The 27,554-nt window shown below is 37.6% G+C and overlaps 1 protein-coding gene across 8 annotated transcripts in view; it reads left to right on the top strand.

Annotated features, from left to right (window-relative positions):
- LOC131434652 (uncharacterized) overlaps nt 1–27,554 on the top strand; it is a 554,689-nt gene that overhangs the window by 327,576 nt on the left and 199,559 nt on the right. For 2 of the 8 annotated variants that reach the window (XM_058601597.1, XM_058601600.1), the window contains one exon: nt 12,207–12,242. The exons of the other annotated variants lie outside the window; for them this stretch is intronic. The gene's annotated coding sequence lies outside the window, so the exon portion shown is untranslated. The remainder of the gene's footprint in view (nt 1–12,206; nt 12,243–27,554) is intronic. 8 annotated transcript variants of the gene reach the window in all.

The following is a 27,554-nucleotide window of genomic DNA, read 5'->3' as shown; positions in this document are numbered from 1 at the left end:
ATTTAGCTGAGTTTTTAGATAATTTTTTTTGTATTGGATCTCGATGTCACCCTTTTTCTAAGGGGAGAGGAGCTTCCATTTTCCTCCTGCGAAAATTGAGGGGCAGTTTGTTCGTGGTTCGTCTCGTCATCCATTGCCGTGGTATTGTTGTTGATTTCGTTGCTAGTTGCTGTAGATGCGCCTTGTTGTACATTGTTTGCAGTTGCTGGTTGGTTGGAGGGTAGGTTGTTAATTGCAGCTGGTGTACTTTGTTCTATAGGGGATACGTTGGATGGTTTCGTTGAAGGGGATGCTTCACTGTTGTTGGTGACTGTCACAGGTGTACTGGGGTTGCTTGGGGTTGGTGTGAAGGAAGCACCGTTGTCCTTTGGTATAGTTGTCTCCTTTTCCGGTTTATCACATGGCTTACCGTAGTGAACAGCTTTTTGGCAATATTGACATGTGGCCATCTGATTGTCATAGGTAACAAGTACTTTGCACGGGACTCTTGTATCCTGACCGAATGTTACATAAGAAGGTATAGGCCTTCTCAAGCGCATGCGTAACAAACGTATGTCATTTAGAATACCGGGGAAAAAAATCTTCCACTTTTCTTTTTCGATAGAGAGAATTTCTCCGTATTGGGACATGGTTTTGCGAATATAAGGATCGATGACGCTTGAGGGAAGATCATGCACACGCACTTCTATAGCACTATCTTCCATATATACTGGAATGTTGTACTTGATATTTTCATGCTCCACATAGTGCACATTATTATTGTCTTTTGCGAATTGAATTGCATCCAACTCTTTATAGAACTGGATATAAACCACATTATTGGTCTTATTGCATTGAAGTAAATGCACACGTTTAATGTCAAGATGCATTTGTTCCTTAAGCAAACCTTCAGGTTCTCGTATCGAAGGAATTTTGCACTGTCTGAAGTCAACAATAATTGTATTCTTTCGTGCCGGCGGTAGCTTTTGTTCGTTTGGTTCACTCATTTTCGAGGTCGTTCTATTGTTCACTACACAATACTGTACTTGGTTTCTTCTGTCTCGAACGTAAGCGGTTTTGGTTTATCGACTGACATGGATGAGATGTGAAACCGAACTGAACACCAGATCTTGATGTTTCATGCCTTGACAAATCAAGAAAACCGCGTAACTTGGGAAATCCGCGTAACTTCGGAAATCCGCGTAAAAAAACCGCGTAAAAAATGTCCCCAGTATAAATGAAAAATTGTGAAAATTGCCATGAAAAACATATCCGTTCTTTTTATGAATAAGTCTTGAGTAGAAATGAAAATATGTGCATAGTTTTATCCAAACTCGACAACTGTGACCTCCCATTTTTAGAATTGCTGTTGGCAAAACATTTCTATAGCTGTTGCTAGGATAAATCAATTTTAAATGAAAAACTTTCTCGGAGTAGAGCATTTCCACAGATGCGATTTTTTGGCAAAATAAGAGATTTAATAACTAGACTATGATGAGGGAGTAATAAAAGTTATAGGAACCATAAAATCGGTATCGAGACAATTAATCCAATTCCAATCTGTAGTCGGCAGATGGCTCCGATCAAACTCCCAGTACCCAGTTTGAACCGAATTCCGGACAGCCGCCGCGTGCTCAACAAGCTGTTTTATATCCGAACACACCATAAAAGAAAGCTGTTGAATGTGTGATGCTGCCTTTAATAGCCCTTAGCAACAATGATTCGTTTTAATTGTTTTTTGTTTGCAGTCCGTTCTTATTGTCCCAAATAAGCGGAATCTTGATCCGCTACGCCGTCGTCAGTCACAGTCAACAGCAAACACAGAGAGTTCCGTTCAGTTCAACTGGATAGAAAATAAACAGCCGGGTAGGAAGGAAAAAGTGAAACGGAAAAAAACATTGCACCACACGCAACAAACGTGCCGAACGCGAAAAGTAAACGATTATAGCGCGAATGCTTTTTAATTAAATTTTCATAGCCATGCGGGTTGCGAGTCCGTATGCTGCGAGTCCAACTAACCTCACAGCACTCACTCGGTCGGCAAAATCAAGTCCGTCTCGAAGTCGATGGAAGCGGAGAACACAAGTACCTAATGTTCTTTCCCGACAGTAATAAATGTCGACCGTTTCGATCCTGGAAGTTGCAATCCGAAACTGACGCCCGTAATCTGATATTCTGGCGACTTACCAAAACCAGCCCGCGATTCTAATCTATGGGACAAGTCTAGGGATTTTCGCAATTTTATTTATTGCACTTTCATGAGCTGCACAACAAATCGCGTGATTCGGTAGGACAGTCAGAAGCTGAAATTTCACTACCTTAGGAAAAAGTCCCTACCCCTCCCGTTTCCTACCTACGGAATCGCAAAGAGGTCTGAAAGGGGTTTGCTAGCGACGGATACCTTCTTCTAGCTGTGCTGGGTGATTAATGAGGACACGATTTGTTTGTAACACGCCGAGAGTGGCAGAGCTCTGTGGTGCTGCTCCGATGCTACGGATGCTGCTCGGGAAACAAGAAACGAACCATTCATACTACAGCAGTGACAGTGTTGTCGGTGGCCCGAGTTCCCAACAAACCGTTGCTTTGTTGAACGCTACTCGTCTGCAGGGCCCCGGGAAGAACTGGAGCGAAGAACGCTACACTGCATACTGGTTCGACTATCGAACGAACATCTCATTCGAAGTTCCTCGCCTCGGCTGCATGAATCGAAACGTCCTATTTATGACTGTCGTTCTGCAGCGAACCACCACCACCACCACACAAGCATTCTTTATTGCCGCCCTTTTACAGCTTGTAATTATCTCCTATTTATTCTAATGCCCGAATTCAATTTTCTCCTATTTTATTATTATTATTTCTTCGCCAGGTGAGAAGAGACCAACAGAGCTCTCGAATTTATTCACACCATATATTTCCACGTAGGCAGGTAACTAAAACCGATCCCGAACAAGACTGTTACGACCACAGAGTTTCTAACGGGATCCTACCTCCGCGATGCGTTTGTTTATTGGAAGCTAGTATTTACCAACAGGCGTTTTTCAGTCAGTGCCGGTAGTTCCCGAGGGTTTTGGTGAACCGGTCCAATTCAACATTCGCTGCAGTTAATTTGTCAAGATTATGACACCGAAAACATACGTGTGGCTACCATCCGAGGATTGCGATGGAAAGGTTGGCTTGCCTGAAAAAGGTTTAGGTTTTTTCTCACCGTTCTTAGCCGTGCGAAGTGACATTCCATTATTGGCGGATGCTCTGTCTTTGGGTCGCTTATCTCTGTGTGTACATTTGAAAGGCTAATGAAGCATTAATGTCTATGGCAAATCAATTAGGTTGCGAGGTAATTTTCCAGTTCTGATTAACAATGGATGTTCGTTGAATTAAAACAAGGGTGGGGAAGTCATTTTTTTTTAATTTCGTATTGATCTTGTATGAATAATTAGTGAGGGATTAAATTTATTTGAATACGAACTGATAATAAGCCCGAGTCGGTAGTTCAGAGTACTAAGCGCTGGTTTAGCAATCCTGTTGTTGAATGTTCGAGTTTCCGGTCTGGAAGGATTCGTAGTGAAAGTAGAGTTATAGCAATTGCCCGGTACACTAATAAATAAATTGCGTATTCTACTGAAATGACTGTCTGCTTCGCATCGACAAATTTTTAGAAGAAAATCGACTTTCTGAGACTTCTCGAAATATCAAAAGTTCCAGAAAGTCAATTTTTCAAAATAATTTTTTTTAATTACGCTAAATCTCGACGTTTCATGCAATTCTAAGACCTTCGGCATTTAATTTTTTTTCCGGTTTCGGAAATCTTATGGTGATTTTTCAAGATCGAAAATTCTACCGGTTAGCATTCCTTACTCGTAATCAATTTAGCTCAAATTTTGCATGGGGACTTTTTTCGAGGTGCTAAAAAATTTGAACCACCAGCGCTTAACGTTTTGCATTAAGCAGTTCAATTTGAACTGCTCTGCACAGACGAGTCTCAGACGAAACGTGAAGAAATGTTGAGAAAAAACAACGCGAAGGTGCAGTCCGTTGATCTTCGAACTTGATCAATGGACCAATAGTAGTTTTCAAACGAGCCAAAGCTTGTTAAAATCGGTTCAACCATCTCCAGGAAAAAATATTTAAGGTTTCCTTATGCGTCTTAGAGAAACTTAGGATCGACAGATACGTTTGAATATACAGCAGTTCCTTGAGAAAAAGATATGACGACCTCTCAGAAATTCGCAATATTTGGTAAAATCGTTTTCCATTAAAAAATATTAGACCATGTTTTTTTATTTTTCCATTAGGTTGACCATTTCGATGTTAGAGAGGATAAAAAGTCGATCTTTTGGAAAACTTTCTTTTCTTAAAAGTTTATAACTTCATAAACACTGAACCGATTTGGATATGTTGTCTAGAAATTTTTAAGAGTTTCTAGGAAAAATGCTTAGATAGATAAAGTTGGAGTTTTGTAGTTGATAGCGTCAATAGTGTACGTTTTTAGCGGTTTTCACGGTTTGTAAAAAGATGGCGCTACATGTTATTTTTTTTTACATTTTTTTTTACCGATTTTGATCTAACTAGTCTAGTCGCAAATGAAAGGTCACTTGTCACTCCGGTTTTGAGATCGAATGTTTACTTTTTGAGTTATACGAAGTTTTATATAAAAATTTTCAGTTTTTTGACAGTATCTGTCAAAACAGAATATGTTTTAAGAATTAGATTCCGCACGGTGATATTTATCCATCAAGCCATAGATTGTTAAAATCCGTCCATTTTAACGGAGATATCGATGTTATTGTGTAAGCGACTTTTCGCTTTATTCCAGCAGTAGAAGTTTTGAGCGCTGTATGACATGTAAACCAGCATTTTCAAGTTCAAAGTAATTCCATAATTATATTTATTTAAACTACTTAAAGCAATAAATGCTGGAAGAACATAACACCTATATACCATTCGAATCAGTTCGTCGAGATATAGCAAATGCGTGTGTGATAAATAATTTCACTCAATTTTCTTGGAGATGACTCAGCCGTTTTCTACTCAGATTCATATGAAAAGTCGTATGCTCCCAAACAAAGTTCCTGAAATACATTTGGATCTGACTTCTGGTTCCGAAACTACAGGATGATATGTGAAACGAAATTAAAATAGTGTCACTCATTTTTCTCGTAGATGGCTGAAACGATATAAGATTCAAATAAAATCCAAGAGCTATCTAAGATTCTAATGAAAAGTCTTGCTTTTTAGTCAGATCTTGGTTTTTAGGCAGATTCAACTTCCGGTTTAGGGGGTACAGGGTGATTAGTATAAAAATGTCTATTTCATATAAATTAATCAGGTTTATCGGGTTTACAAATTTGAATAGTCGATAACCAAATAAACTTATTTCAGTTTTAGTGGTATTCAGTTTTCGATTCGGAAGGTATTCAAAAATTTAATTCGCGCTACGACTTCTCCAAGTCTACACTGTTTTTTTTTTAATATTTTGAATCAAATGTAAACTGTACAGCTTTTCAGGTGAATTTAACTGACCACGGCTACACCGATTTTCTAATTCCAGTTCCAGTATCGAATTGTTTCTCAAAGCTCAATCATTTCTCAAAAAAGGCCAAATCGAATTTCAAAAACAAAAATTCAAATTAAAGAATTTATGGTCCCATACAAAATTAAGTCCAATTCTGACTTCCGATTCTGAAATCACCCTGTAAAATAGTTTTTAAAATTCAAACCTATAAAGAAGATTATCATCCCAACATTCTTCAAAGTTGGACTCAAAACTATTGCAATTCATTCGTCATATTAATTTATGACTATACGAATCCGTTTTAGGTTATGCTGGTTCCTGAATACCGGCTCTAGAAGTACCGTAAATAACCGTAAGCTCTAAAATGGAACTTACTTCGACATCTCATGAAATTTTCAATCGATTGTCCCACGTTTAAATTCAAATTCGATCCGATTTGCAATTTCGACATTACACGGTAATTTTGGAATGACTGAAATCTCAAACTGCGTCTAAAAATGACGGCCTTTAAAATAATGTGAAGAGAATTAAAACACAAAAGAATATTCATGCAATAAACACATGCGGATTGATAAAAAAGGTATCATCTCACTGCTAGGTGGATTAAGCACGCTTTTTTAGACCTTTCTAACACCATAAAAAAATTAGCAAAGGGAAACTTTTCTTTTGTGAGTTATAATATTTTCGAAAATTTTAAGTCATGCGTTTAGCTTTTGAACGATTTTTAAAAGTTTTTCGATATATTCTGTAAAACTGCTTGAATTTTCAATAAAAAATATGAAAATATAACAAATTTTCCACTAATTGTTTAAGTTTCTAGTGGTTTTTCATGGTTTGTGGATAGAAAGAACTTGAAATCAAAATTGATCAAATTTTTTTTTAATTTAAACTTTGTAATAAAACATCAAAAAATTAGCGGAGACGGGTATAGCGTGATTCCCAACCTGGGTTCGATTCCCAACCCCATATTAACTCAAAAATGAAAAAATTTCGCTTCGCTAATGTTTTAATATGTTTTGCAGTAAAATTAAATTTGTAGAAAAAATATAAAAATATATAACGCCTTCTATATACGGGGTGGGCCATTTAATGACTAATGACATATCGCGCTGGAAGCGTCATTCCAAGGCAATTGTAAATGGCGATCGCTACCGATTTTGTTATGCCTATTGTTCGTGAAAATGGTTTGAATGGTTACTGGTTTTAACAGGACGGTGCAACATGCCATACAGCTCGACTAACAATCGATCTGTTCCCCGAACGAGTCATATCTAGGAACGGTGATTTTGTTTATTTGTTTATTGGAGCAGGGAAAAACCCTCTGGAGTCGATTTTGACTGGTCTCCGAGATTTGACGCCACCAGACTTTTTCTGTGGAGTTATTTGATATCCAAGGTATTCGCTAATAAGTAAAGAACCATAGCTCAACTCAAAAAGAAAATAGGACGTGCAATCGCTGCCATATCGACCGATACATTGGCCAAAACGATGGAAAACGCCAAAAAAAGTATATTTTGTACTCAAGGCCAATGTTGACCATTAACGCGATATCATTTTCAAAAATAGCTATTACATATCTCCTTGCACAAAAATAAATTATAATCGTAATGAAAATAAATGAAAATGTTTTTTTTTTTTCATATGTTTTGTTTAGAAACAAATGCTTCCACTTTGAATGTCCCATCCTGTACAAACAATCAAACCGCTTAAAACCTATACAATCAAAAATCGGTTTTTTAGATCCTCCCTAAATATGGAAATGGTAACCCTAATGACAAAATTTTAAAAAAATACGGATCTAATATATTTTGATGGCGAACGATTGCCCCAAATATTACGAATTTCTGATAGGTCGTATATCTTTTTCTCACGGGATTGCTACATTGGGGTCTTTTTTACGCGAAAACCGGATAACTAAGGAATATCCGGTTTTCTTGGTCTGTCTTAGAAATGTATTAAATGTCGAGTTCTGGTGTTATCCCTAAATTTTATAAGTCAACTCTCTGACACTTAGAAAATTTTGGATTTTTTCAAACAAAAGTTTTTGTAGACTTTCCATGCATTTAGAAGACATTTAACATAAAAAAAATTTCGATTTCAGAAATCTCAAAAATTTTCTAGGTCCGAAAGTTAATTCAGGAAACAATTTCTGCGATTACACCATATCTGAACGTTACATGCATTTCCAAGACATTCTACATCAAAAAAAAATCTATTTAAAAAAATCTCAAAATTTTTCGAAGTCTCAAAGTTGATTTTTTTTAAATGTTTTTTTATGATATTACACTAAATCTGGATGTTTCATGCCGTTCTAACACATTTGGCATCAAAACAAAGTTCTTCAGTTTTGCGATTTTTTTCTATGTGTATTTCCAAAGTTACGTGGTCCCAAAACCAATTTTTTTTTTAAAGTGGGTGGATAATGTCAGAGACATAACTGGATGATGTGAACACGAAATACACGTTTCTTTACACTTCTGTATATCTAAAATGGTTCTCAGAAGTTGATATATTGTGTGAATTTGGCAAAGTTTCATTCCTTTACTTCCAGAATTACAAGAATTTCAATGGAACTAATATCAAAATGCGCTTTAATAATTAAATTATTTAATTTACTGATACTAAAAGTCAGCGGCGCTGGCTAGAATGAATGAAGCGTATCAATTTTTACATTTTGTACCTACCCAGTAGGTACACCGAGAATGCAATTTCGATCACTGCATCAAAACCGCCGTCCGTGCACGAGAAAGGCAAACAAGCGATTCGTTGATTCATACCAAACATTTGAGGAAACTATGACTTTGAGTTATTTGTGGTTATTTCACACTACTGAAAATTTCATTATAAATTATTTTAAAGCACATTTAAAGTGTTTATTTTGAAAAGGCGACCGATAGTAAAGTAAGTTTTTTTTTAAATTACATTGCCTTGTTTGATGCATTCAGAGATGGCATTTCACTAAAGTGATACCCCAGGGCGTAGGTTTCAATTATACACTGCGGATACATTTGCTACGCTCCACACAAAGAGGAAAGCGCACTCAGCAAAAACTTTCAGTGTCCAGACAGACAGACTTTGAGTGCGTGCTTGTGTTGAAAGAAGCTGGTGCGAGAGAATAACATTCTCTTCGCACGAATCGCTCTCACGTGCTCTCACCTAAATACACCCAAGTGATCATTGGCGCGTGATGGTGAGCGAACACTTCTGTCAACTTTAATTAATAGAGAGTAGATCTGGCCTTGCTATGAAAAATTTGCAAGGAAAACCGAAAATTTTACGATAAATTGTTTAATTTTGCTGATTTTGCGTGTCCACGCTTTTTCTACGCAAACCATACAGCAGAGTGCTCACCGGCGTGTACACCTCTGTGAAAGTATCTGCATCCACCTCAGAGAATTTATTAGCTAATGCTCTAGCACTTTGGTGCGATTCAGTGGAGGAGGTAAAAGGCAATAAACAAACGCACTCATGATGCGTGCACACTTTATACAACAGTGGTGTATAAATGTTAAAGAGAAGAGCTCTCGTTGAAATTGTCAGTGCGAGGAGAGAAATTTTGCTCGCTGTTCGTCACACAGAGGAGATGGACATCTCTGGATGCATTTCTATGTCATTTGTCAAACATTTTTTTACACGGATTTCTGAAACTACGCGTTTGTTTTTGCGATACAAAAAGTACGTGTCCCCCGCATAAAAAAGACCTCAGTGTAGTTATGACGCGAGGAGATGTCCTCAATTTGTGTAAACTCGTTTGTCCTCACAAATTCTCTAAAAAAATTTTTGTTTAACAAGAGCTATGCAGTATTGGACGAAAAACTGAATTTTTCATTATAAATGAATCTGAACTTCGTTATTGTCTTGCACATATCCCTTTTTTTCAATTTATTCGTCGTAATCAACTAAATTCAACGAATAACCTATGGTTTGTTCACAACTCTTAAATTTCAACCCGATCATTCAATCGATAAAATAACAAAAAGTGTTTTTCTTAAGAGCTTGCTATACAATCACTGCAAAAACCGACTTTTGAACCGACAGTTCGACGAACTGAGCAAATGTCTGTGTGTGTGACAAATATTGTCACTCACTTTGCTCTGAGATGGCTGAACCGATTTTCACAAACTTTGATTCAAATGAAACGTCTTATGGCTCCATACAAAGTTCCTGAATTTCATTTGGATCCGATTTCCGGTTCCGGCACTACAGGGTGATATGCACCAAAAATGTGCAAATAATGTCACTCACTTTGCTCTGAGATGGCAGAACCGATTTTCACAAACTTTGATTCAAATGAAAGGTCTCATAATCCCATATGGATTTCCATAATTCCATGCGAATCCAACTTCCGGTTCCGGAATTACAGGGTGATATGCACCAAAATTGTGCAAATAATGCTTTAAAAATTGAAAAAAATGTCACTCATTTTTCTCGATTTTCACAAATTTATATTAAAATGAAGGTCCTTACTTGGGGACGGGTGTAGCGTGATGGGATAGTCGATGCCTTTCACGCAGCCCGCCTGGGTTCGATTCCCAACCCCGCACATAGGGTCAGAAAGATTTTCTGGTCCGAAGAGGCGAATGACCTAAGATGTTAAAGCCTCTATAATTGAAACAAAAAAAAAAAAAGGTCCTTACTTACCCATACAAAGTTACGGACTTTCATTTTAATCCGATTTCTGGTTACAGGGTGATGTACATCAAATATGTGAAAATAATATCAATCACTTTTCTCGAAAATGACTAAACCGATTTCGACAAACTTAGATTCAAATGAAAGGTCCTAAGATACCATAAGAATTTTCAATGTTCATTCGGCTTAAACCCCTGCTTCCGGAGGTAGAATGCTATTATTATTATTATTATTATATATTATTTATATATTATATAATATATATTATTTTTTCTAGTTTTCCGACTATGAGAGTCAGATAATTTGATAATCCCATAAAATATCTGCTGAATTTTATTCAAGTCTGACTACCGGCACATTTTATTTCCAAAATTCAAATCTTCATAGAGAATCATAAATGAATTTGTAGATCATTGGCAACAGAAATCTTCAAAACTATTTTCTAAACTTTTTCAAATTGTAGTATTTCGGGAAATTTCTGCTGTACTACAAGAGAACACTGATTTTGAAAACCGATTTCCACGGTTTGGAAGCGTTGTTCTGGATTTATCCTATTCATGATGATTTACCAAACAATACTGAGTAGAAACGTTACTTTACACTGCCAGACTTTCCAGACAATAGAGTAATCCCTATTGAAAAAACAAACTTCCTAAAAAAACACCCGTTATTAGTTGGTGACAGTGCTAGAATATTACTATTCCGTTCATTCTTCGTCTTCTTAGCTGTTTGATTCGTGTTAACATTAGTCCGGTTACGTTACAACTAGCTTTTTTTGCTAATCAAAAGCATTGCAAATGCTTAAGTTCCAAAAAGTTTGTTTATTTTCTGGCAAACTAAAAACATGTGCTTAGAAATACGTGATATGTGATCTCTTTCAATGTTATGAATTTCACATTTGAAGTAAATCAAAATCGAACCTATTTTACTGTTAAATGGTTGATTTTTACTGGTTTTACAAACGAGTTATAAATTACAGTATATTAGGATTTAATGAACTCTCAGCACAAAATAAATGTCTCGTCCCTAGAATTCCAAAAACTCAACCCTTGCCAATGAGTTGCCATGTTTACTGGTGAAATTGTTCAGCATAAAACACCCTACCCTACGCTAGGACACGGTCCACAAAACCTACGTTCTACGCTAGGCCCATCACCGATCTCTCAACCTGAACCCAAAACTAATGCCAAAATGATGGCGCCCGTTTATTTTACGACTAGTCCCCGTCCCCGTCGTCCGACGGCCGATTCGACTGCAATTCGACACGAATAAACAATGAAGCTGACTGTTTCTGTTTGTCCGATGATAAAACACACAGAGCCAGGGTATTTTTTTTCCTGTCTCTCTCTTTCTCTCTCTCGCCGGTACTGACGAACCGTGTTTGCTCAGGACTCGTGGGAAGCTGCGGGACTCGTGCGATCGGGTGACTACGCGATGCGTAAATAGGAATTCCGTTTATCTGGGTGTGTGTTCTAAAGTTATCACTTAATTTTAGAAGATGCGTGCATGTTCTTGCGGGGCAACGAATAACCATTTCTCCGCTTGCCAGCAATCATAAATCATACTTTAATTTAATCACAATTAACCTCACGCCTCTATGGGCACTTGTGATAACAAGTCTGTAATTATGAAACGAGCAACTGAAACCACTTAGCATCCAAGAATAGCACCCTCCACTTTTGAAATCGTGGAGAACAGAACGCGGAAAAAGCTGTGCCTACTTCGTTGCAAAGGAAAAGCTGTGCAAACTGCAACAGCTGCCGAGGCTGCAATTTCCGGGAGGGTGACTCTCGCGCGAAGTTTTTCATATTTTTACTTCAGCCAAACTCCGCTACACAGATAGATGCACATACAATCGTCGAAAGTGGTTTTTCATTCAACATTCGTTTTCTTTTTTTCCTTTTTTCACCCGAACCTCATCAAGTTGACCCGTGTTCTCTGGGTTTGCTCGGATGGAAAACCGTTTTCTGCAAAGCCTGAAACGAAGAGGCACTGAACAAGCATGTTTAATTCTTGCATAAGTTGAACCTTAGTAGTATGAGATTCTAATTGTTGTTTTTTTCTCCATATTTTTTCATTACAGGTAAATGGCAAAATAGTCCAGGGTCATTGACAAAAGGTTAAGTAAGTAATTTTTTTTCCTCGTTGATGTGATCATCGTTTATATTTTATGTGAGACTAACCTTTCACGGGAAAAATTTTTTTGCTCAATAAAATTTCGGCGTAATACTCCGCCATTTTCTCCAGTGTAAGCTCAGCACGTTCCGGAAATGTGCCTGATCGGAAAACTTATCAAGTCAAACGATGCAGAAATTTTATCACCAGTCCCCATTTGCAAATAAAACTTTTCTCGTTATGAATTCACGCTTCGAAGTACTTCCTCCGGTATCCTTCGAACGCATGATTGTTTTCGAGCAGTAACACTTGAGTCTTGCTCAATGGTTCCGGTGCAAACAAAAAAAAAACTCGAATAGAAACAAACAAGCCAATCAGCAAAACTTCATCGATGCAACAGTGATAATTTTAATCGCTTTAGTTGAGAGTTGTTTGTGTCATATCCAGCGCATAAGCCGGTCGAGATTGCTGGAATGCAATGAAGTGCAACTTTTACCGAGCTAACACTCACACTCACTTTCGTCGTTTACTGGCAGTTAGTTATTCGTTCGGATCGGAGTTATTTTTCGTGCACAATCCATCGGGAGTCCCCTAGGCTGAAAACTAGTCGCTACAATGACGGCACTTTAGCACATTAGTACAACTGCTAGCATTTAACACACCCGTGACGAGTTTTATATGCTGTTTTGCCAGTGTCGAGACTGATGCGTACAAAGTCTAATTGATCACAATAAAACACAAATAACAGCAGACACTCGAGAAGAGAGACTCATCGATTCCGTCGATGGGAAACATCATTCGAATGCAGCCGGGCGGCAATCGTTGCTGCATAATTGATGAATCGACTGGATTTGTGACGCGGTGGGTTTACCGAGTTTGGTATTGACATTTATATTAAAAGAAAAAACTTTGTTTTAATCCACCTAGTGATGTAATGATGGCTTTCTCATATTACTCACAACATGAAAAATATTACTGTGGAATTCGCAAAAACAACTGTTCATTGAATAGAAACAGGAAAGTTCGTTCGGACTTAATCTAACAAACTCTACAAACCCTGTTTACCCTGTAGTTCCGGAACCGGAAGTAGTATCCACAACAAATTTAGGAATTCCGTAGTTTTCTACTTTGAACCTATAAGTTTGTGAAAATCGATTTGGTCATCTTGAAGGATAGTGAATGAGAACCTTTTGCAGTTTTTAATCACCATTTCCAATTCTTCCGAAACTGAATTCAGATGACCGGAATATCTGAAGTTGGTTTCTATTTCTTCGCGTTTCGCCTTCGGCTCGTCAGTGCTTAAAGCACAAGTGCTATATTATTTCTGACGTCTCAGGCGTAAACGAGGGACGGCTTATTACTGGCCGTCGCAGAATGTGAACATTTAGGGGTTTTGTTGGTTTGTGTAAAAAGGCACATATTTTGTTTCTATTTCTTCGCGTTTCGCCTTCGGCTCGTCAGTGCTTAAAGCAGTTCAAACTTGGTTTGTTTGCCAGCAACAAATATGATTTAAAAATTGGAACAGTTTTGAACCTAGTTAACTCTAGACTTACTATCTCATGCTCTATTTCGATTAAATCAATTAAACGAAATCTAACAAACGAAGCAAACCTGCGTTTCTGTTACTTCTGCATATGTGAGTCAAGCTAAACAGCATTAATCAGCAGCATAAAACATGTACACTGAGGTCTCTTTTTACGCGGGGGATACGTACCGCGTAACTTCAGAAATCCACGTAAAAAAACCTCCAAACCAAAGAAAAAAAATCATTGATGCCAAATATCTTAGAAATGCAGGAAACGTCCAGATCTGAAGTAATCTCAAAGAAATTTTTTTGTGAAAATCGACTCTGGGACATAGAAAAATTTTGAGACTTCCAAAGTCGACAATTTGGTTTTGATGCCGAAAAAAACCGCGTAACTTCGGAAATCCGTATTAAAAATAACCGCGTAAAAAGAGACCCCAATGTAGTAGGATTATTACTTTTATTATTATTATTATTGACATCATTACACCACCGGCACGGTATTACTGCACCACCGGATGTGAAAATTTCATATTTTTTCAAATAAATTTGAATTATTTGACATTCGTTTATTCTTTCGGACGTACTGATCATAAAATAGCTATAATTTTTATCAACCGCAGCACCGTCTTTCACCAATATTACACACTAGTAGCAGACATCCGTAACCGTTTCGATTTCTTAATACGTGTACGAAATAAAACAAAGCACGCATCGTTCGTGTTGAATTTTCTTCTTCTTTCGGTGTTTTATATATTGCCATTCTATATGGCGATCTGAAAACTTTAACACTCATCGTCCTGTAACTGTGGAACCGGAAGTCGGATCCAAATGAAATTTCACAGTAGCTTTAAATATAATATGGCCTTAATTCAAATCAAGACATGTGAAAATCGGCTCAAGCATCGCAGAGAAATCGAAGTGAGTTCTATTTTTGATATTTTTCTGCACCACTTTCGGTGCTTCCGGAAAAGGAAAAGGGGGACCAGTAGGGCCGAATTAAGCTTTTATTCCGACAAACTAACATGCTTTGCAAACTAGAAGAATTTAACGGACAGTTTTATGGAATTTGCACCTGTTTTTGACCATCGTTTGTGAAAAAATACTAATGAAATTGGTAATTTTCCACTTATCACGCTCTAGTTCCGGAACCAGAGTCGGATCTGTATAAAATGTTCTAACTATAAAACCCTTCATTTGAATCTTAGTTTGTGATAATCGGTTCAGCTGTTTCAGAGAAAATTGAATGCACACCTTTTCTTTAATTTTCACATATTACCATGTAATCCCGGAACCGAAAGTCAGATATAAATGAAATTCAATAGCAGACTATGGAACCATAAGACCTTTTATTTGAATCTTAGTTTGTGAAAATCGGTGATCGGTTTGTGAAAATCGGCCATTTCTGAAAAAAGTGAGTGCATTTTTTTCCATTTTTTTTTGTGCATATCATCCTATATCTTCGTAATCGGAAGTCGGATCGGGATGAAATTCAATAGCAGACTATGGGACCATGAGACCTTCTATTTGAAGAATGAATTCTTTTGAAATTGGTTAAAACTACAATAAGGCAATTTCAGAACTTAACAGCAGAAAAGGTGGCCAAATCAGGATCGACTAGTTCCGAATTGGATGAAACTTTCAAACTTTCAGTATAAGAAACAATTTGCTTTAACTCCTTAGCTTAGTCTTCGATAATTTACATCGCACCAACACCTAATTACTAATTCTTAATCTTACATATTTTTGGACAAATTAAAATGGGGTTTGTCGTAAACTTTGTTAAAAAACGGCTACATACATTAAAAGGGTTGTTTTGTTTTGAACACGACCCGGGTTGGCGGTTCAATGCATAGGGCGCTGGTCTTACAAGCCAGTTGTCGTATGTTCGAGCCCCGACCTGGAAGGATTCTTAGTGTCAGTAGGATCCATAGTACTAGCCATGCAATGATTCTGTACACTAAGAATCGGCTGCGAAGTCTGTTGAAACAGAAAGGACAAATTCCACAAAAGGAATGTAATGCCAGGACTTTGCTTTTTTTGTTTTGAACACGTCGAGTTCGTTTTAAGGGGGAAGTAAAGGATAATTTGAATCAAAAAAACATTTGTTTTTTTTTGTATTTTTTTACGAAAAAACAGTTTAAGCAAATTTATTCAAACTTTTTTTACATTAAAAAGCATTATTTAAAGAATATTTTGTTAAATTTCCGTATTGAAATCAACAATGTTATTAAATTTACTTAAAGTACGAGTTATTTCTCCCCCCTCCTTCGTTCTCAAGTTATTATTTTGATTTTTTAACGGTTCGTGGCATAGTTGAGCAAACAACGCGATCTAATGCTAAATTTTCCAATTTTGAAGTAAAAAACTACCATAATATGAAAATGGAAAAATTTCAAAACGTAGGAGAGAGACATTTTATACCAAGAAAGTATGTTCCAAGTTTGAAAGGAATCGATTCAGTAGATTTTGCAGGATAGTGTTTACGAACTTCGAAAAATTTGTTTTCAGAAAAACGCAATGAAATTTTTTTTTCTCGAAAAGTGAGCAAAAAATATTTTTGATAACTCACACTGAATCTTTTTACAATATTTTCGAAACGTTAAACTACAAGAAAATGTAAAAAAAAACAATTTTCCGAAACTGTTTATCCCTTATCCCTCCCTTAATGGAGCAAAAAACCACAATTTTTCTAACAGCTCCGCGCAGTCAATGTTGTTAACTATTACATTGAATATCGGGAGCCGCTGCAAGATCTGTCTCCTGTGCTTTCCAGTGTTGATAAATTGATGAGTCGCCAGCGGTCCTCGAAAGAGGGGGGATGAACGGGATCAGACAAGGACAATATGAAACGATGCCCATACCGGAACGGCATATTCTAAAATGCTGCGAACAACGGAACAGTACAAAGTTTTCAGGCAATAGTTTAGTGATTGTGTATTCCGACGGATGAAACCCAACATGAAAAAGGCCTTCGTGGTGATTAAAGCGACGTGTTCCGAGAAGCGTAGTTTGTTATTCAAATAGACTCCAAATAGACTCTGAGATGCTTGAGCCGATTTTCACATGTCTTGATTTGAGTTAAAGCTCATTTTATATTTACAGCTACTGTGAAATTTCATCCGGATCCGACTTCCGGTTCCGCAGTTACAGGGCGATGAGTGTCAAAGTTTTCAGATCGCCATATATAATGGCAATATATACCACACCGAAAGAAGAAGAAAACACAACACGAACGATGCGTGCTTTGACGGTTTCGGATGTCTGCTACTAGTGTGTAATATCGGTAAAAGACGGTGCTGCGGTTGATAAAAATTATAGCTATTTTATGATCAGTACGTCCGAAAGAATAAACGAATGTCAATGAATTCAAATTTATTTGAAAAAATATGAAATTTTCACATCCGGTGGTGCAGTAATACCGTGCCGGTGGTGTAATGATGTCAATAATAATAATAATAATAAAAGTAATAATCCTACTATGCTGCTGATTCATGCAGCAGTTACATAAACGCAGGTTCGTTTCGTTTGTTAGATTTCGTTTAATTGATCTAATCGAAATAGTGCATGAAATAGTAAGTCTAGGTTCAACTAGGTTCAAAACTGTTCCAATTTTTATGTCATAAGGAGTGTATCGAAAATAAGCTATCCACATACATTTGTGTTGTACGAATGTATTTGTGATGGTTTTTTATGCTCAGATCACAGCATGCTGTGCGTTTGGCTGTCAGCTTTCGTTTGTTTATTTGTTTTGGCTGTTGAAATTCTGCGCTTTCAAAGTATCGCGTATTGAAAAGGAAGTGAAAATTAAGATTCTGGATACATGACTAAGTGAGAAGGGCAATACTATGCGAAAATTGGCGAAGCGGTTTAGAATTCATCATGCCAGTGTTAAAACCATCACTAATAAGTTTGGGGAACACTATTCTTTTTCTTTAATTACCAGGAAGAGGCTGAAAACCCAGTTCTTCCGAACCGAAACTGGACCAGAATTCGGTTTCTCTAATCATGAAGAACAAATCAATGTCAATACGAGATTTGGCCAAAAACACAGGAACGAGTGTCGAAATGATCCAGCGTATCAAAAGGCGAAATCACCCGAAGACCTACAAGAGGCAGAAAATCTCGAAACAAAGTGTAGAACAGAAGTAGCGAGCAGCAACAAGGGCCCGAAAATTGTATTCGCATCTTTTGCAGTCTTTGGATGCATGTGTTTTGATGGACGATGAGACTTATGTAAAGGAGGACTCAAAAACCCTTCCAGGCCCACAATACATTACTGTCGTCATTGGGGAGGATGTGAGATTCAAGTGGAGAAATTCGGTCGAAAGGTATTGGTATGGCAAGCAATATGTTCCTGTGGTTTGAAGTCAGCAATTTTTTACACTACTGGAACTATGCAGAAATCTATCGATCTGAGTGTTTCCAGAAGAGATTGCTGCCTTCATATAAGAAGCATAGTACACGTCCACTGTTTTGGTCGGATTTAGCGTCGGCTCACTATGCCAAAACCACTCTCAATTGGCTTGCGGAAAAGGGTATAAATTTCGTTGAGAAAAATATCAATCCACCAAAATTGTCTCAGCTTTGACCCATCGAATGTTACTGGGCAATCGTGAAGAGACTGGTAAGGCAGTTGGGAGCATGCAGGAGTTCAAAAAAAATTGGGCTCAAGCATCCAAAAAATGCGATGCAACACTTGTCCGGAACTTGATGAAGAGCGTTCGATGAAAAGTTCGAAAATTCGTGATTAATTTCATCTGGTTTTCATTATGCTCAAGTTTAACCTCGTACAATAAAGGATAAATTTTTAGTTTGAATAAAATATTGTTTTAATATCAAAATTAGAAAGAAAAATTTGTGGATAGCTTATTTTCGATACACTCCTTATTTGTTGCTGGCAAACGAACCAACTTCGGCTATACCTGTCATCTGAATCCGGTTTCGGAAGAATTGGAAATGGCGATTAAAAACTGCAAAAAGGATCTCACTCACTTTCCTTCAAGATGGCCAAATCGATTTTCACAAACTTATAGATTCAAAGGAAAACTCTTACAGTTTCATACGGAGTTCCATAATTTGTTGTGGATACTACTTCCGGTTCCGGAACAACAGGCTAAACAGAATTTGTAGATTTTGTTAGATTAAGTCCGAACAAACTTTCCTATTTCTATTCAATAAACAGTTGTTGTTGCGAATTCCACAGTAATATTTTTGATGTTATGAGCAATCTGGGAAAGGCACCACTAGGTGGATTAAAACAGGTTTTTTCAAGTGCTCAATCGATTTCCTAACTCTTTTTCATCAACACCATTTTCTACCAATAACAGTTTCCTAGTTGCAAGAATTTGAAGGAGCTTCCATGCACAAATACATTCACTCTTTCCGCACCGAATATGTTCCGCCTTTCCATACAATCGAACCCACCGTGCAGCAACCTTCTTGGGACAGTACCAATCTTGCTTTCAATAGCACAACCATTTGCCGAGTACCATTTAATTCTGCATTTGTTGACACCACGCACTTCAATGGGGACGTGTCACAACAATTGCGTCGATGACGGCTTCGTGCAAAGCAACCAAGTTGCCAATGGCGGAAGCGACCGATGAATGTTATTATTTTTATTAATTTAAATTGACAAACAAGTGAAATGCTGTATGAACACACAAAGTACATCGAGCGGGCAGGGCTCTCTTTCAAGAGACGGTCCAAAGATAAAAGCTGCTGTGAATATTGAAATCACACGAACAACAACAACAAGGCGCGAAGCAACAATTTGTCGAATTGAATTTTCTCGCCGGGCACGTTCATTTTTCTCCATAAATCAACATCACGGGAGCTTGCTTCTGTCAGCCAGCCACGGCTTTTGTTTGACGCATGGAACCGTGAGCAGCAGGTGACGGGGATCAATTTAGGCATCCGAGGTGTTTTGTTGCACCTGTACTCGCCATTCCTCCCCGCCCAGCCTGCCAGCAAGCCAGGGCGAAATGTTTCACTTGTTTGGTAGTTGAATGAATAGAGCATTAGAGAAAAAAAACTGTGATTATAATAAACCCTGAATTACACAGCCTGTTTGTTGCTGGTAAACGTCATATCGCACGAAGTAAACGATTCCGATGGGTAATATATTCCGCCTGAATATGATTTATTGGCATGATAATGAGGTTCCACAGGGCAGGCAGGCAGGGCCATGTCGATGCACCGTGGAAGGATGCACTGATTCAAACCGCAGACCACCCAGGGATTCCGGATTCACCCAGTGCATCCCAACATGGCCGACGGAGCCAATTTACACGTTATCGCTCGCTCAGAAACATTGTAATTATGACCCATTGTGTCGGGAGCTGGCGTGACGGTTGCGTTAAATAACCGTGCTCACAACTTACTTTGTATATTTGTGTCACCGAGCATGTTTTACAACGCTCGCCAGGGTTAATTATGAATCACATGTCAAGTTGGAATCACTTAACGGAACAAATAGGCGATTATGAATAGGCGATTTGCTCTCTGAGTGGTGCTGCCTCGTATATATATATATGGATCCCTCGAGATGTCCGTGCATGGCCATTGATTTGCATATCGTGATGGCAGGCGCTAGGTAGGCCATGGAACCCAGGTTAGGTGATTGAATAAAGCATAACTATTATTGCCACTAGTAGGCTGTGAAAGTTTCCGTTGTAGCATCATAGTGGTAGTACATTCAGCTCTAAATCAAACAATGTTGTACAATTGACAAGTTGGTGTTAATCATTTCAGTGAAAGCTAAGTTATTGACAGATGCGTTTGTTCGCTCAATTTATCGATCGTTTAATTCATGGACTCGCCTCATTAACATGGCTAACTTTTCAATTTGAGCTGTCGAGTTCTGTCAAGACACTGCATGGTAAAACAATGAATTATTCAATACAGAGCTTTAGTATCCGAGTGGGTAATGTATTGCAAAGCGGCTCATAATAATACTCGAAATTTCAATTATTTAAAGAAAACATTCCCCGTGTTGTGCAAAATTCGAAACAAATCAATCATATCAGTTCATAAACTTGGAGACCAAACCCACCTTAGCATTTCCGTGTAGTTTTGATAACTTGCACACAGTAATAAGAATGGGCAGTCAGATAAGGTCCACAAGTTAGTAGATAATCTTTGAGCGGCTCCACTAGAAATCACGATTTATTTCTTAAAGTTCAGTTCGTATTTTTTGTTTTGATGTTGAAACGCTATATCCATAAACGGTTCGTTAGATTGATTTGGTGTGTTTTGTTTATATTTCGTTTTAAAAATAAAGCCTAGTTTTCTCAAAAATGGTTTATATTGTCTTTTATTTTTTTATTTTTTTTATATGGGGTCAGAGTTCGTAAAATCACCAAAAAATTTGTGTTTTTAATTTTTACCTTATGATCAAAAAAGAACCGGAATTTTCATTTTAAAATTCCCGCGCTTGTCCAATCGGTAAACTTTTATTCTCTCAACGTTGGCAACACTTTTATACACATTCTGTCAAATTTTGACGTATATCGTACGATTTGTTTTTGTTTGGCGTCTATACAACGAAGTTGGAAAATTTTTCGTGTGGCGATTTTTATAATGGATGAAAATTTAGAACAACGGCTCGCCTTCGAAGCGCCATTCGGTCGATTGTTGTGCGGTTTCGATGTCATATTCATCACCAGTTATGATGCATTCGATGAATGTGGGGTCACTATCTGCGTTGGAAATCGTCTCTTTGGCCACATCACACGACGCTGTCTTTGAATGAAATTCAGCTTTGATGAAAATCTGTGAAACACAGATTAATCTGTGAACCTGGCATCCCTGCGCCAAACAAAAACTAATCGTACGATATGCGTCAAAATTTGACAGAATGTGTATAGAAGTGTTGCCAACGTTGAGAGAATAAAAGTTTACCGATTGGACAACCGCGGGAATTTTAAAATGAAAATTCCGGTTTTTCATGTAAGCCGATATTTTAGCCAAACGTGGTGCTATTGAGGGTGAAATTTATGAGAGACCAATTGCTTTCAACGAATTCTTGAGCGCGTCTCGCCAAAAAACACTGGCAAGCTACTTAGGATAGAGATGATCTGGGTCGGTGGATGCACTCAATTATTCCTAAAATTTCAACAAAGGCATGGTTCAGGGGACTGGAAGTGAGTAGGGACTTCATTCGTGTGATGTCCAGACTCATGTCCAATCACTACACGTTAGATGCACATCTCCTTCGTATTGCACTTTCCGAGACTAATCGTTGTGCTTGTGGCGAAGGTTATCGCGATATTGATCATGTCGTTTGGACATGATCAACTCAACTAATTCCTTGTGCGTTCAAGGTAGACTATCCAATGTCCCAGTTCGCGACATTCTTGCTTGTCATGACCTTCCTTACATAAAACTTCTTTAATATTTTATTAAGTCCATCGTAGTTCCAATTAAAATTTTATTTTATGTTAGACTGTTTTCTCTTCCATGAGTTCAACCAATAACCAACTATATGATATTGAATAAAAGTGATGAACTGATACAAACAAACCTGAAATAGTTATAAGATCATGTACAAAATAAATGTATTTTATTTAATATAATTTATAATAGCAACTCGCTTGATAAAAACAGTGTTTAGATTAACTAATGAATACCAACATAGTAGTATGATATTCGAAATGTATTAGGTTTAAAGTACGATGTATTGTGGATGCCACGGCGAAGAAAAATTTATGTATATTGCTTATGAAATAAACATATTTATGGAAAAAATGAGTATTTTAATTTTTTTATTCAAGTGTAGATAATTTGGTTCTATTTGATCATTAAAATGACTTTCTGAAAAAAAAAGTTAAACAAAATTTTATTCTGAAAGTTTCATTTTAAATTTTTCGTCAAATTATAATAGTAGATAATACAATAAACCTAAACTTATAGCATAAAAATTACAGAAAAAATCATTTTTAATCCACCTAGTGGTGTAATGATGCCTTTCTCATATCACTTATATATTCAAAAACATCACTGGAAGATTCTGTCAAGATTTTTTTTAACTTGAATAAAATCAAAAAATTTCTTTGGTGTAAACTACCATCATCTTTTCAATTTGTAAAGAGTTATGTCAAATTGATATAGATTTAAATGTGGCAATCCTGCACGCTATACAAAATTGAACAAAGCACGCTGTGTGCTAGGCGGTGGCGTTTCCTTCTCCCGTACCAGCACAGACCGATGCGTACTGATTTTGCATAATTTCGTATGATTGTTTGAAAGTTTTGACACTCATTGCCCTATAATTTCGGAAACGGAAGTCGGATCTGGATGAAAAAGCACAGTATCTTTTAAGACACTGAGAGCTTCAATTTGAGTTATAATTTGTGAAAATAGGTTCAACCGTTGCTGTGCCGGTGCGTTCGGAAACCGGGCACTAATACACTAGGTCTGACAACTAGATGAATCTAACAGTAAATTTTATAAAAATTTGCACCTCGTTTCGCCATCACTTTTGAAAAAATCCTCATGAAATTGAAAATTTTTCGCTTATCGCGTTGTAATACCGGAACCGGAAGGCGGATCGGGATAAAATTCAATAGTTCAAAATTTATAGGACTATAAGACTTTTCATTTGAATCTGAGTTTGTGAAAATTGGATCAGCCATCTCTGAGAAAATCCAGTAAAATTATTTGTCACAGACATTTTTTGATCTCGACGAACTAAGTCGAATGGTATATGAAACTCGGCCTTCCGGGCCTCCGTACAAAAGTCGGTGTTCACAGTAATTGCACAGCCTTTCCATATGAGAAAGGCAATCAATTCAAATGTTTTGCATAATAAAAAACATATTACGAATAACATTTTGTTAGATTATTTGACACACACAAACACACACAAACACACACAAACACACACACACACACACACATACACACACATACACACACACGCACGCACACACACACACACACATACACACACACACACACACACACACACACACACACACACAAACAGACATATGCGTTGTTCGTCGAACTGAGTCGTATAATATATGACATTCGGCTCTCCGGGTCTCGGTTCAAAGGTCGGTTTTCACGATGATTGTATAGCCTTTCTATATGAAAAAGGCAAAAATTTGTTTCTATACCATTTTTGAAAACAATTGATTTTTTTTCAATGTTCTGGGCTTTTGAAAAAATCGAGCAAAATATATCAGAATACAATAATGTTAATGTAAATCAGTTTAAAATTCCGTTATTTTACCCGTATCCGACCCGAACCCGAAAAAAATCATTTTCAAATTTTTTAACCCGAAATCCCGACCCGTAGCCGTTGAAAATGGAAAAATCGGCGCCCGTCCCGACTCGAACAAATTATTTTTTCTGTACCCGAACTTGAGCGATACCCGTCGGGTTCGGGTTCGGTTCGGGTTTCGGGTACAAAAACTCGAAACTCGACCATCTCTATTGCGAAGCGCGCATTTGTCAACACTCATGGAATTTGACAATGCACGTTGACAAATGATATATTTTTCTTGATTTTTAAAAAGTCTAGAACATTGGAAAAAAATCAATCGTTTTCAAAAAATGTGTTAAAAAATATGACACAAAAATCTAATTTTTATACAATAAGTTTAAACTTTTTGTATTACCTACGGCCTGTGAAAGTTTCATTAAAGTATATTTATTTGTTGAAGAATGGCATGTCTTTATTATAAATTTGACGATAAATTTCAATTTACTATAACTTTCAGAAGAATTTTTTTTTCAGGAAATCATTTTAATGATCAAATAGAACCTAATTATCAACACTTTAACAAAAATTGAAAATATTTTTTTTGTGTGATTTCTTACGAATTGTCCGCGCCTGAAACTTAACGCTACCCTTGTCGTATTTGAAGACGTTGGCCTGATACCATTACCTCTCCGATTCCGCGTAATGGTACGATGCCAATTCCGACCAAAAAATAGTGTCACCTTCGTAGGACCAGAGGAAGAGCGACAAGCACTTCTGAAAGAATTCTTCTTTGTAGCATTCGGTAATCGATGGTGCCGGTCGTTACGTGTACGTGAATTTTCCTCACCTACAAATCGCCGGCCACATCAGGTACTTCTCGGCAAATTGGTCTCTCTTTTCGTCCGAAATTACTCCGGATCGAAAAATTTTTATTTTTAAAAATGTTTTTTTATAAATGACCATGTATTTTATAAGCTTCAATTTCTTTGGATTTCCTCTAGTTTGTAAATCTGGTTGGCATTTGTCCAAATAATCTCACTTCAGCTCACCGGTCTCCATTTTCCGGTTCCATAGGTGTCGGAAGTAGTGGTATAATATTTCCGAACGTACCAAATTTCATGACAATCTATCCACTAGTGATTTAATAACAGCATGATCGAGAAGTTCGGTAAGACCCTTTCCATGAAGGATTTGTCCCGATCCGGTAGGAAAACGGGTCCCAGCCAGCCCGGCCGGGACTTAAAAGTGGTTGAGTACATCACGAAAAACCCATCGGCGTCGACGCGGGATTTGGCCAAGCAGTTCAACACCAGCATCGGGATGATTCAACGGATCAAAGTTCGGAACTCCCTGAAAACGTACAAGAAACAGAAGGTGCCGAAAAAGTCCCTGGTACAGCAAGTTCAGGCCAAAACAAGAGCGCGAAAACTGTATAACCGGATTCTACAGAATAAAGACGGATGCATCCTGATCGACGACGAAACCTACGCCAAGGAAGACTCTCGAGCGCTGCCCGGACCGCAATATTATACGAAATCGGTGTACCAGGACCTCGACGACGCTGACACCACGGTGGCCATGGAAAAGTTTGGGCAGAAGGTGTTGGTCTGGCCAGCAATTTGTACCTGTGGTTTGCGGTCGTCGATTTTCTTCACGAAGGGCACAATTAACGCCAAGGTGTACGAGGAAGAATGTTTGAAGAAGAGAATGCTGCCACTGTATAAAAAGCATAAGGCTCCTCTTCTCTTCTGGCCGGAATTGGCTTCAGCCCACTACGCCAACTCCGTTCTACAGTGTTTGTCAAAAAATAATGTACAATTCGTGGAAAAGGACATCACCCCAGCGATGTCCGGATCTTCGGCCAATTGAATGGTATTGGGCATTTGTCAAGCGGCACTTTCGGAAGGAAGGTACAGTGTCCCAAAACATGCAGGAGTTAAAAAAACTGGACAGTTGACACCAGTAAAGTCACAAAAGTAACTGTGCAGAATTTAATGAAGAATGTCAAGTCCAAAGTGCGAGCGTTTCACAGAAACTAGGATTGAAATGCATGAAAATGTATTTTTTCTACAATATATCGAAAACTGATGTCAAAATATGTTTTTTTTCGCTTTTTTATTCAATAATCAATGTTGCTAACTACTTTTCGATACACTCCTTATACTATACTGAAGAATAAAAACGTTTTCACGGTAAAAAATTGACTTTTTCTTTGTTAGGCCCAGGACATTCCATGTAGTATTCAAAAAAATCAAAAATTATCAAAATATGTATTTATTTCATGAAAAATCACAAAATATGTAAAAATGCTTTCGACAGCTACCCGTGAATAAAAAAAACGTATTCAATTATTTTTACGTTTCGTCTTTGACTCATCAGTGCAGAGCAGTTCAAATTGAACTGCTTAGTGCTTAACTCGGCAGTTCAATTTGAACCGCTAAGCAGACGTAAAGTTTCTGCTACTTACAGAACACTTTTTGTTTTGCAACGGAGTGCAATGTCTTTTCTGACGTGCCGAACGAAAACGTGTTTTCGACTAATTCTGGCCGATGCAGGTATGGTCATTTAGGGGTTAGCCAAATTTTGTGCTAGGGCACATAACCGTTTTCAATTATTTTTACGTTTCGTCAATTTGAGGTCAATAGCAATATAGCTTCAGACTATTTATGATCGAGTTTAGTCGTTTACGAGCTCGACTGTTTTGGTTTCATAATGTCAAAATTCCTCGATAATCTAACACTAATACCAATAACAGCGGTTCGAATCGAAAACCATAATATGAAATTGTGATCGAATCGAGATTCATATTGGTCTTTTTGGTTAGCAACGAATATTCATGTTTTGTGACAGTTGGTTAGGAAACAATTTTGCTGTGGGAGTAGCTAGAATTTTCGTAATGCATGAGCACATTTTTGACGCGTTGATCTACTTGCTTGGATGCTATTAGCTCAAATATTGAGCAGATGTCAAAATCAGATCGTAGGAATGAGGGGCGAATAGTTTTTTTTCTAACACAATAATTCAAAATGCGTCTTGTGGAAGTTGATAAAGTTTTGTTCGGAGCATCCATTTTTGAAATTCTGCCCATCAAGAAGTTCAAAATAAATTAAAACCATTGCCGTTTGAAGAAAAGTACTGAAGAGCCACAAGATCCATTTGAATCTGAATGCTGTATGGCCGTTTAGTATAAGTGGATGTTAGGTATAAAATATTATCAAATACAATCACTCTATCGCATTGAAATTTCGAAAATCTTAAAGCCATTTGCGTGCGACGATTGACGTCTGATTAAAAATAGTTCAGACAGTTTCGATATTGAACTTGTTTCAAGGCCACCATTTGATTACCTATTCCTCAGCGGAAATACTCCTTTCATTAGCTATTAAAAATAACTGCGTTCGAGTCTGTTTTTTCCACATTCCACGAAAAGCACTTCATTCGGTATTCCAACGAGCAGATGTGAAATGCAACAATGTCTCAGAATCGAATCGAATCGAACCGAACCGCACTTAGTTGATGAGGCCATCATCGGTTGCCGCTGGAATCGATAAGTCGCGTGACACTTCGTCGCCAGTCAG

The sequence above is a fragment of the Malaya genurostris genome, chromosome 3 (genome assembly GCF_030247185.1).
Source record: "Malaya genurostris strain Urasoe2022 chromosome 3, Malgen_1.1, whole genome shotgun sequence".
Taxonomy (NCBI): domain Eukaryota; kingdom Metazoa; phylum Arthropoda; class Insecta; order Diptera; family Culicidae; genus Malaya; species Malaya genurostris.
The sequence above is the reverse complement of the archived record's forward strand: the minus strand, read 5'-3'. Positions and strand labels throughout refer to the sequence as shown.